Source organism: Mus caroli, chromosome 3, assembly GCF_900094665.2.
Source record: "Mus caroli chromosome 3, CAROLI_EIJ_v1.1, whole genome shotgun sequence".
Lineage (NCBI taxonomy): Eukaryota > Metazoa > Chordata > Mammalia > Rodentia > Muridae > Mus > Mus caroli.
Genome location: NC_034572.1, coordinates 114,172,714 through 114,185,569, shown reverse-complemented (window position 1 = coordinate 114,185,569; position 12,856 = coordinate 114,172,714). Strand labels below are relative to the sequence as shown.

Here is a 12,856-nt window from a genome sequence, read left to right as displayed (position 1 = left end):
TAGAAGTAAGGCAGTGGTTCTCAACCTGTGGGTCGCAATCCCTTTGGGATTGAACGACCCTTTCACAGGGGTCCTATATCAGAAATCCTACATCAGGCATTTACATTATGATTCATAACAGTAGAAAATTTCCAGTTATGAAATAACAACGAAAATAATTTTATGGTTGAGGGTCACTATAACATGAGGAACTGTCTTAAAGGATGGCAACACTAGGAAGGTTGAGAACCAGTGATTCAAGGCATACAGGAAGATGGACATAGATTACATTCAAATAGTATATTATTTACAGAAGGGCTCAAGTACCTGTAGGGCACTACAGTCTCTCCTTTAAGGATAATGGTGGATACTGGCTCCCACATCACCTTTTCTATAATAGAATGAGTACAGACATGAGTTTTATATTTGCCTCTGTTTCACATATATCATTGTGTGCATTACCACAAGTTGATGTAGCTAAATGTTAGGTTCATTCTACTATTTTACTATAGGAAATATATAAAAATGTACAGAAGTATTATTATAACTTTTTGTTTATTTCTTCCTATTATTTCTGAGAAATAAATTTCAAGTGTATATGAGATGGTATTTTTCAAAGGCTCTTCATATCTATTTCCATTTCTCAGAGTGAGATAAAATTGCTTTCACTGCAGTATTATATAGGAATTTGCGTCCTTTACATTTCTGCCAGCTCTGAATATTCACTTTTTAAGAAAATCATTTTTAGTAGATGTTCCATGAATTGATTTGCTTTTCTAAGACTCCTAATAAGCTTCATTTTATGATTATTTATTCTTTTGATAACTTTCAAAGCTCTGTCACTCCCTTTGTTCATTCCTTTTCTTATGAAGGGACACTCTGTTACTTTAAACCCTTTCCTCCTTTGTGGGACCCATCTCGACACATTTAGAGCAGAGGAGTGATGGATAATCAGATCCGTTTCCTCTTTTTGCTTAGCAGTGTAAAACATTTTGAACAAAACATATGGGAAGAGACTTAAGCATATTTACACAGTACGCATCTCACATGTACTGCCTCTCTCCCATTTTAAATAAATTAAATTAAAAGTTTTAGCTGCCAAGTGGCACAGACTGGCAATATATACATACTCCCTAGTTACACAACAGACAAGCAGCTAACGTCACGATTTATGTATGTGTGCTCAATTAGGAACGAGTCTAGTGCCAAGTTAATCACAAATTTGCCATAAACTAAAGTTCATTACTGTTGCATGAGAAGAAATATTGAATAGTACTGTTTACATTTGCTCTGTTTTCTCCCATTTAAGGAAGAGAATGGCAGGAAGCTTTTTTTTTGGGGGGGGGTAGGTAGAACTGCCATTTATTAGATGCTAGCCAGGCACTTAACACTTTTAAGTACTCGATTTATACCCAGTGATTTTATCTTCACCACAACTTGTAAGGTACTCGATATGTTCAGCCCCATTTTATGTACAAGAAGTTGAGGATTGACATGTTCAAATGACTTTCACAAGATAATTTAGTGAGTAAGTGGGTACTGTGTGAGCTCATCCTAGACAGCTGGCCTTAGCCTTTGATAGAGGTATCTTTTTATACTGGCATCTGGCTAGAAGCAGAGAAAGCCTTTGGATAATTCATTTACTGAATGCCTTCAGTAGGCTAAATGCTACAATCAACTTACAGAGAGGAAAGATAAAGTAGGGTGCTTTAACTTATAAAATAAACTGAGATAAGCACTTTGGAAAAGGCCGAAAATTCTATGGAAACAGAAAAGAAATATAGTAAGCTCAAGATTTGGGATATGAAGCCTTGAGGGATCCAATTATACAGTGGTCTTGACTATTTCTTCAGAGGTTTGGGAAGGGCTCTGAAGGGCAGCATTCTGGGTATTCACATCTTTCAATACCTGTCATTGTAATGGGCTCCCAGACCTTAGCACAACGGACGTCATGATGGAAATACCATTCAGGCCATAAAACTCATCATATAGACAGTAGCATCAACCAAAATTAAAATAAGGACCTAAGCCATAAAGCCCATCATTTATGAAAGTCTCTGAATGTACTAACATTGCTTGTTGTCTTACAAAGTTCTGCTTCTGACTAACTGTTCTCCATAGCTGAAGTATGGCAACCCAGAACATGTTTGTTTGTGTTTAAAACCTCACCCCAAGAAAGGCTTGGGGGTACCCTAGGATCCTAAACACCTAGTATAGTTGTCAGCCAGTTAATAAAGACTTTCCATTATCTTAAATTCATGTCCTAGCAATCTTCTGTGGTGGATACCCCAAGTGCTGCATAGTTTTATGTCAACTTGTCACATGCTAAGTCATCTGAAAGGAGGGAACCTTGATTAAGAAAATGCCCACATAAGATTGACACATGCCTCCATTGCAGGCAGACCTGTAGCCTTTGGAGGATTTTATTAATTAGTGATTCATGATGGAGGGCTCAGCCCATTTTGGCTGGTGTCATCCCTGGGCTCTGGTGGCCCTGGGTTCTATAAGGAAGCAGGCTGAGCAAGCCTTGATGCTTCATTGTAGCAATAGAAACTCTAACTAGGGCATTCCAGAACATCATTAGTTAGTTTTACAGTAAAATCTTTATGTGAAACTGAGCAAAGCCCACAATTTCCTGTGTTATGGAGAGAAACACATCAACCAGATTTTAAATGGGAGATCTACAGGATCCATATCCAGTATCTTAACCTGTGAGGTACCACTCTGTGATGCAGATAGGCATCATGGAAAGTTTGGCAGCAGGTGATGGTTTCTGACTACATTACAAAAAAAATTAACTTTCAGTCAAACAAGGAATCCGAAGCATTTCTGGAAGGGTTTGCCCATGGTATATCTCACTGAGGTTTTGGTTCTGAACATACAACATAAACACTGTGCTGTATATTGTACTATAAACACTGCCTGAAATACCTCAGCTCAGATTTTAGATGATGATATGTTATCAGTTGTAGGGCTTTTTGTTATACATGCAAAGTAATCTGTTTTTGCCGAAAGTGAGTAGTTTAATTACATAATACAAATATATTCAATATTTTCCCACTATCTTTTCTCAGTGCACTAGTTATCAAACTATATTCGTTCAGGTCATATTGTGCGAGGACATTTTATTTTTACAAATTCTTTAAGAGGTTGGTCCACATGCCAGTGTTCCCAGTCCCATGGAGGGAAAATCACTTTTCCCTCTGGGATTCCAATATCTTATTTTTTCTTATGATTACTCATTGACATGGTGGTGTGAATTCCCTTCTGCTATGAATCTTTGAGACTAAGGACTCTCCATACATATCCACACTACAAAGGGTTGCCTCAGAACCTGTACACATGACCATTCATCCCAGCCACACCTTCAGAAAAGTAGTTGGGTTTTTGTACTGGATATGTTTCTACATGATGGACATAGCACACACCCAGATACACACACACCCAGATACACACACATTCTCCCATATGAACAGAGATTTTGAAGCTCACTTTCCAAATCAAACAATACAAAAGAAGTACGGTTGTCAATTGAATACAATCATTTTCTTATCTTTGAGCCTCCAATATAAAAGAGGCCGTTATAACATGCTCTTAAGCATAAGTGAATTACCTTCTTTTTCTTACCTTTGTTAGTATTGTTAAAGAGCTTCAGCGATTGTTTTGGCCACTTCCTAGACTTTCAATCCTTTTTTAATAACAATGCAAAAGGAATAAGTTTCAGATTGGGTTATAGGTAGCCTAAGACATTTATTAATAAAGTATCTTGAAATATGAGCTGTTTAAAACTCTTTTCTATGCAAATGAATGTTGAGATGGAAACTTCAGTCTTCTGTGCCAAGCAATTCTTGCTTTTCAACTTCTGTGTTAAACAATGGTGATTTGACACAGCAAGTTAGCTCCTTGCTTCAGGAAATACCTGCTCCTTAGAGATAAGACTTGAATCTGGCAGATTACTTATCCAGACTGACAGCCTAGGGATCAAGACCCCTTTCAAGGTTCCTTCTCACTGTGCCACCAATCCAAGTTTACTCTTTCATCAGATGGGCAGAATCTTAACTACCCTCTCTCTTGCAAGACCTGCCTAAAGTCATCCCATCCTATAAACCTTATAAATATTATTCCCTCATCTTGCCCTTCTTTGCTTACACAACCAAGTGCCTCTCTATTGAGGCAATGCTGATCTTCATAAGGTACTATCTAAGAAATTTAGCTTTCCTGGACCAGTAGTTATGGTGGTGATCTTTTGCAAATAGACCCAGTCAAAAATCCTCATGAATCTCATAAGATTTGTAGTTTCAGGAGCTAAGGCTGATGCTGACCCTGGTATTTCCTGTCTAGATTCTCAGGGAATACTAGAAATGAAGATCCCTGGGGCTTCTTATCCAGAGACTTTCTGGCTGCAATGAGTTGAAAAGGTATGTCCTTGAGTTAGAGCTATAATTTGTTTTGTTTTCAAATATCAAATGTCTGCTAGGAATAAGAAATTCTTGCATAGAGATCTTCTGATGATCTGGTCAGAGAAAGCTGTCATATGACTAAAGAAATTGTCTCTGTGTTCTTACTTGCTGATGAATTTATTTAAGATCATCAAACAGATAAGTTTGATAAGACTATCCCTTGAGGGGTTCAGAAAAACTTATTGACAGCTTCTTGACAGACAAATATTCCCGTTTGTTACTCGTTGAAGTCTTATGATAATTGGTTGTGTGTTTTGTTTAACATACTATAGCCAGAGTCAAGGCAAGTTCTAACTATCTTAGGGTTGGATATTTTTATATTAACTCGACTAGGCTAAGGATTGCTGACACGAACTGTATATGGATGTATCATTAGAGTATTTATGGAAGGAACTGGCATTTGGATTGATAGACTGAGTATAGAGGAGACAAACCTCTATGAATGAGCCTCATCCAATTTGTTGAGAACCTTAATAGGACAATGGTGGCAGAAGAACAAATTGCCTTTCTCTTGATGAGTTTAGACATGTATCTTCTACTTGCAAACTTGGCATGGCTAGTTTTAGGCATTTAGAATCAAGGCTGATCTTATGCCATCAGCTCTTCTGTTTTCCAGAGATTTGAATTTGGATTTGAACTACTGCTCATTTCCTAGGGCTGCTACTTTGTGTATCAAAAAGTATTTGGTTTCTCAACTTTCATAATCATGTGAATTAATCTTGTATCTTTCTCCTATCTATCTGTCTGTCCATCTGCCTCCCTCCCTGCCTGTTTATCTATCTATCTATCTATCTATCTATCTATCTATCTATCTATCTATCTATCTATCTATCTATCATCTATCTATCTATCTGAAATGTAGTTCACTTCCTTATCCACATCAGTGGCATAATTTCACAAATAACAGTCTAGAAATAGAATACTGCTTTGGTATGCTCTTAATTTAAACAAAATCATTCATTTGAATGGTGCATCTGAAGGGAATGGTCTGCAGTTATGACTGGCACAAAAATAAATAATATGAAACAAAATGAGGTTTCTGAAAGGAGGTGCCTTTTCAAAATTGATGCTTTCAAAGTTCCTTAGTCAAGGCAAACAGGAAGTGAAACTAAAGGAGTGGAGGGTGTCCCCCTTTTAGATGCATTTCTCTTAGAGTCTCTTGACCTGAAACTTGAATATAACTGTCTTCCACCACCACCTCCTCCTCCTATTCTTCTTCTTCCTATTCTTCCTCTTCTTCCTCTTCCTCACCTTTCCCCCTCCTTCTTCTTTTCCTTCCTCTTCTTACTCCATTATGGGACCTTGGTCACCTTATTCCCTACTCTTCCCGACTAATCTCCTTTAATTTCTAACTAAAGGGATACCTGAACCATCTCCAATGTTTTCTAAGATTAAACTCACTTCAGAGCAGATGAAGTTCTGGCTTTAAACCCTGGTATTTAAATAAAGGGACACTGTGAAGTGCTTTGTAAAGCCTATACACAAAATAGAGACAGAATTTTAAATTATTCTAAGAAGATTTAAGTTGGGAATTTCTGCTTTATATTAATTAGTTCTTAGGCTAAAAGCCAGAATCTCAGAGGCAAACACTATTAGATGGAAAACTGAGAGTGGGAAGGTGCAGCATGACCTAATAGACCCATATTGTAGAGGAGATTAGAAAGTTGTAGAAGCTGAGGTTGGAGAGCAAGCGCTTCGAGGGCCCTCCCTCAAAGACTGTTCTGTGAAGATAGATTGTGCTGTAATCTCTTCCTACAAGCAAAGGAAGGACAGATCTATTGGTGACTTCAAGAACATGCTCTTTAGCCCTTTATAGAACATCAGGAACAGATCTGGAGGCAGATGTGACCCCGAGTCTATCTTCATTCTCTTTGAGCAGCCCTAAGCCAGAGCCAGGGGATTTTCTATGAAAGCAGATGCAGGAATGAAACCTCTCACTGCTGCCTGGCCTCTATTCATTCGGTATCTTTCAATCACCTAGACACAGTCAGAGTGAGGTTCAGTGCAGGGTGGTGACCTTCTAGATAAAGCATTTGGGTGTTTATCACTCATAAACATAAAGAATAATAGAAATATAATTGTGTTATGACAAGCAAGAAACCCAAGAAATAAAGCAGGTGGACCATGAAAGCATCCTGAAAGGAATCCTGGTGTTCGTTTCCCATTTTTATCTTCAGATACATAAGGAGCATATTTTGCAGCTATTAAAGGACAGTGTGACAAATTGTTTATTGAAATCATAAATTCTGCCACTGCTGTGAAGTCTTTCTCTTGGGAACTAATAATTTCTATACATCCCCTCTTTTCATCTAGAATAGTCACTTTTAAGCTTTTAACCAAATAATATTTTCTCTCTTTTTTGATATCATAATTTTAAACGAATTAAGAAGGCACAGAATGGGAAAATGAAGTATTTAGATTAAGTAACCTACTTCTTGTCTCTCAAAATCCTGAAGACGTTCATAATTACCCTCACATAGTAGCTAATTTGAATACTGATGTATTAGAGTATAGTGTCTTTGTGTCTTTGTTTCTTAAATAAAGCTCATAAATTCTTTGGAATATATGAATACTACAGCAAAATTCCACTTATCATGGTCAGAGTGATTTATTATGCTTTTCCTCCAAGCATATACAAATGAAACCCCAGCCATTATAGCAATACTGTTAGCAGGTGAAGATTTTGGAAAGTGGTAGGATCAATAGTGTTTTCCCCGCCTGGAGGAGGTTAGTAGCCTTAAGACTCTTGTTCTCAACCTTCCTAATGTTGAGACCCTTTCATACAGTTCCTCATGTTGTGCTGAATCACAACTAAAAAAAATTATTTTTATTGCTTCCTCTTAACTGTAATTTTGCTAATATTATGAAGCATAATGTAAATATTTGTGTTTTCTGAGGATCTTAGACAATCCCTTTGAAAGGATCGCCCTCCCCTCCCCACCCCCAAGATGGCCTGGGGTGGCACTCACAGATCAAGAACTGCCTTTATAAGGAAATCCCAGAAATTGTTTTTTTTCTCCAACCACAGGGGCACAGCAAGAAGGCAACATCTATGGACAGGACCATGAGTCTGGGTCTGGTACCAACCCTGAAGAACATTGTTCTTGGATTAGCAACCAGAACTGTATTCATATTGTTTGTCACTCAGGGTATGATGATTGGGCCATTTTGTGAATAGACTAAAGTCTGAATGGATTAAGACAAATTTGCTACTTGTCTGCTGCTGTACAGTCACTGCTCTGCTACCGGTAGAAGTGTGAACGCAGCGTGGTGGGAGGTATATAGATGTAGAAGGCCCTCTTGGTGAGACTTCATATAGAAGTTTGGAAATAGTTTATTGGAACCTTATTGTAAAGTGACAAAACTTGCCAGAATTTTCATTGTGTCTTATGGAAGCTAGACCTTGGAATCAGATGTCTAGCTGAAGAAATTTGTCTACCCAAATATTAAGAAGTAGATTGGCTTTTCCCAAATGCTTAAGACAAAATGTAAGGAAAGAAATTATATAGACATGTCATTGTTTAATGTTTAGTGTATGGAACTGGGAATTAAACCCATGAACTTCTATATGCCAGGAAAGTGCTTGACCATGGGTCTAGGCTCCAGACTTTCTTCTTCTTTCTTTCTTTTTTTATTAGATATTTACTTTATTTACATTTCAAATGTTGTCCCCTTTCCTGATTTCCCCTCCAACCNCCCCCCCCCCCAATTGCCTGCTCTCTCCCCCTGCCCACAACCTACCCACACCCATTTCCTGGCCCTGTCATTCCCCTATACTGGGACATAGAGTCTTCACAGGACCAAGGACTTCTCCTCCCATTGATGACCGACTAGGCCATCCTCTGCTACATATGCAGTTAGAGCCATGAGTCCCACCATGAGTACTCTTTGGTTGGTGATTTAGTCCCTGGGAGCTCTGTGGGTACTGGTTAGTTCATATTGTTGCTCCTCCTATGAAGCTGCTAACCCCCTCAGGTCCTTGTGTCCTTTCTTAGCTCCTTCATTGGGGACCCTGTGCTCCGTCCAATGGATGGCTGCGAGCATCCACCTCTGTATTTGTCAGGCACTGGTGGAGCCTCTCCCAAGACTATATCAGGTTCCTGTCAGTAAACAGTTGTTGGCATCCACAAAAGTGTCTGGGTTTGCTGATTGTATATGGGATGGATCCCCAGGTGGGACAGTCTCTGGGTGGCCCTTCCTTCAGTTTCCTTAAATTTTGAAATAGAGTCTTCTAGTTACACAGCAGGCCTTGAACTCATTCTATATCTCAGGCATGTCTCAGTCCCTTCAGTAGCTGAGGTTATAGGTCTGTACCAACAGGCCTAGGTTAAAGATACAATTTCTTAATAATTCATTTGTGATTGAAATAGAATTACACCACTCTCCCCTTCCTTTCCTTTAGACCTTCCCAGCTAGCCTCCTTCAGATTTACCCCACTTGTGAGTTGACGGCTTCTTGATTACCATTGTTATGTGTTTTTACAAGTGTATGTGAGCTGAGTCAGTTTGTGTTGTTTGTGTGTATATACCATTTCAAGGCTGACCACCCTTCATTAGACAGCCAATAAAGGGACTCATCCCTGGGAAGACTGGGTCTCCTTAATCTAGCAGTCACTAGCTGCCTGTAGCTCCTTCTCTAGGCTCTGTGAAAATTTCCTTCTTTCTCATTAACATGCCCACTGATAGTGCCATTGTTCTGCTCTTGTGTATGTAGCATTTTCTAGAAGAGACCATTAAAAAGCAAATACCTTGATTTCCTGGCTCTTACAATCTTTTTGCTGTCTCCTCTCAATGTTCCCTAAGCCGTAGACTTAGTGACTGGGATGTAGATTTGTCTATTGGGGTTTGGAGCTTGGCTCCCTAAGACCTGTTGACCTCTGCATTGTTTTCAGTTATGGTCTTCCTTTTCTGTGAAGAGAGGCTTCATTAATAAGGAGTGGTAGCTACAGTTATCTGTACGTATATGACTAAGACTGTCTTGCTCTGAGAGGCATTGCAGATGTGGCTGCTGTGTCATGTGTGTCAGTAGGTGGCAGAGGGGAGAGAGGAGAAGATATGTCTATGTTTGGCATTCTAGTTTATGAATATCTGAATGATTAGCAGCCTAACACTCCCTGAAAAAAGCTAGCCTTATGACTATCTGTCTAGTTCTATGCAGATGGAAGATGGGGGGGGGGTGTCACACTATATTCAAGATCCCTGCCTGGAGCTATAATGCAGGAGGGAGTCATAGAATTCTTGAGTCCACTCCTGCGATATCCTTAGACACTGAGTGACCCTGGGAGCCACTATGAGAAGCAAGTAACTAGTGGAGAAATAAAAGAGAAAGAGAAACAGAAGGATGTGGGCTTATTGAAGAGAGGCAGAACTGAAGACTCAAGTACAGTGAGGAACAGCCTGATGTGAATAGCAGGTGATGCCAGCTGGGACCACTGTGGGGTCCTGGCCTGTGCTGCCACTGTGGACCACATCTGGATCCAAGGCCCTGCAGCAGCAAGGGTCTGTTACCACAAAAGGCCAGGCAGATGTCTCCGGTCTGGGATACTGCCTAGGAACATTTTGATGTCTGAATGTTGTGAAGAACTGGTTCTATGCTCTGCCTAGGCATCCAGGGATAGCTGTCCGTGGGGTACATGAGAGCAGGAGAGCTGACTGCACCCTTCATCAGGTGCAGTACTCTGGAGAGTGGGCCTGAACATTGCAGGAGTTGTAGAAGATCAGGCTTTGAGTCAGAGCATGGGGGAGCTGTCTAGCAACTTGTCTGCTGTGCCAGAGTGAGCAGGGTGAGATGCCTTCCCTCACCCTTAGCCTTTGTCACCTACAGCAGTCTGGAGAGCTGGCCCTGAGATCATGAGAGCAAGAGAGCTTGTCTTGTTTATCACCTGCTACAGCACTTGGGAGAGCAGGCTCAGCACCTTGCCTAAAAAGCAGGGTAGAACTGGCTTTGGTCGCAGGGGTTGCTTTGAGCCAGCTACAAGGGTTTGGGAGTAGAAGCATCAGGCTGACCAGCACATATACTTCTCAGACCCAGATACAGGGCTTTGAATTGACCCACCTCAACATCTACACCATCAATGAACTGCTGGAGTGTAGGAAGGTGCTGGTCCTATAGAATGAAAGCTACAGGATCTCCATGACACAGGGTAACAACAGGATATCTGAGAGGAGTTCTAGTGAGGTTCCAGTATTGATAGAGCAGAAGAAACCAGAGGCCTCTCTCCAGACCAGTGACTCATTGCAATGAACATTGCAAGCAAAAGGTGTACAAATTTGCAATACAGATGGGCGTATGTGGACAATGAGATATATTTTTCCTCTCTTGGAGAGGAGGCTGCAAGACTGGGTATGAGGGGGAGGAAGAGAGGAATGTGATTGGGGTGCGTGATGTGAGATTCACAAAGAACCAATAAAAAGGTTTATACTACACTGACTGATCTTTCCAAAGGAAGCCTCTTATGCCTGGTATCATGGGGTTTTGCCAACCTATAGTTCTTTTGCAAAGCATCATCAGCTCACATGGCTAAACTTCCTTTACAGTGTGTGTGTGTGTGTGTGTGTGTGTGTGTGTGTGTGTGTGTGTGTGAGAGAGAGAGAGAGAGAGAGAGAGAGAGAGAGAGACAGAGAGACAGAGAGACAGAGACAGAGACAGAGACACAGAGACACAGAGACACAGAGACACAGAGAAAGAGTGTGTATACACATACATTTATATGTATTTCCTATTGCTTTCGGTAGATATAAAATAATATGACAAAGATGAAATTTCTAATCAGAAGAGATAAAGGCTGGAAAAATTCTCAGCAGTCATCTTTAAAAAAATAAGGAAGGGTGAGTGAAAGAGAACAAAGGTGTCATAAAGATAATTAATATGTATCACAATGTACATCAAGGTAAGGAAAGACTGACCCCTAAGTCACTTTGAAGATTATTAGGCTTGTCAATCCCATCGAGGACTCAGAGGAGAAGAATCGGGAGGTAGACAACATCAAAGGAAGGGACATAGGTACATATAGGACCTCAGAGAGTGCTGCTCAACTCTACCTAAATGCTCAGTTCGCCTTACTCCATACTGTTCTTCTTAGCACCCTGTGTTTAGCTCCAGAGGACCCAGGGGCAGTACAGGTTGCAGCAACTGGCCTTCTGGAGGCCATTGATGTAAACTTTGGTAACCTTCATCCTGTACTATCTCCACTAGCACATGGGATGTATGAGCTTCAATGGATATCAAAGAATGGGGCCCCCTGAAGTCATGGGATCATGCTGTGGGGGTTGTAATCAGACTTATACAGATACAAGCAAACAGTTCCAGCCCCAGGCAGGAGACCTTAGCATATGAAATCTGCAGTGGGGATTAGTTTCCTGGAACCTGGGATTCTAGTTCTTACTCAGCAAAACTGACAAGCCCATGCAAGACCTCCCCCAATCCGACGCGATGAGCTAGGACCTCCATCACAATGATTCTCAAGGGAAAAAAAAGATTATTTTTGAGCTTTAAGATTTTGGACTTACTTAGCCCATATTTCCTCTTTTTATTTTACTTGTTACTTCGTTCACCTGATCAGAATTGAATGGTCTCTCCCATGGCTATTCCACCATCAGTCTTTGAATACATCACACATTGGATTTCATATGCTTACGACTACAGATCAATTGGCCTCTAAATGCCTCATCTACATGTGATTTTGATGACATTTAGATGAAACTTTGGACTTTGGATTTTTATGACGATGCTAGAACAAATTTAAGTGTGGGGTCTGTTAGGACAGGATGAATGTATTATGCAATACTGTGGCTTTAAGTCAGAAGAACATGTTATAGCCAGTAGAATGCCTGTTCTCAAATCAGAAGATGGATTCTTTGGGCAAGTCATTGCATATTTATAAACACTTCCAGAACAATGCTTCAACTTTCTATCTTATATGAACATGGTGAGCTGTATCATCTATGACTGAAGAAATATATCCTCACTAAGCACTGAATTGTCTGGCACTGTGGTCTTGAAATTTCTAGTCTTCAGAATTATGAGAAATAATTTATGTTTAGAAATGACTTATCTTGGGGACTTTGATATAATAATTAGTACAGTGCCCAAAACATTAAGGTTAAAATTGACCCATTTGAATCTTCACCCAACCTCCCATGGTACTATTGAAAGCCAGAAACTAAACAAAGCCCAAACCACCAGTGCAAAGAATCCTAGAGAGGGAATTCCGGTGCCACTCTGAGTCCTTATTACTTTATTTTTCTTATAGATTCATAAGCCCAACACAAAGGGATATTAGTCATTCTGGATATTAAGGCCCTGCATAAAGTAATCTTTGTCTTTCATTCCCTTATCTGTTCCCTGTGTTCATGGACCTTTTTATTTTACCTTTGCTGTTACTAGGGGTGGGGGCTGACTACTTTGTTTATTTTCAT

At 40.1% G+C, this 12,856-nt stretch overlaps 1 non-coding gene across 1 annotated transcript; it reads left to right on the top strand.

Annotated features, from left to right (window-relative positions):
- Nucleotides 1-9,415: 9,415 nt before the first annotated feature.
- Nucleotides 9,416-9,550, top strand: LOC115030775. The gene has a single exon (XR_003836366.1). It is a non-coding gene; the product is annotated as a small nucleolar RNA SNORA17 (small nucleolar RNA).
- Nucleotides 9,551-12,856: the final 3,306 nt, after the last annotated feature.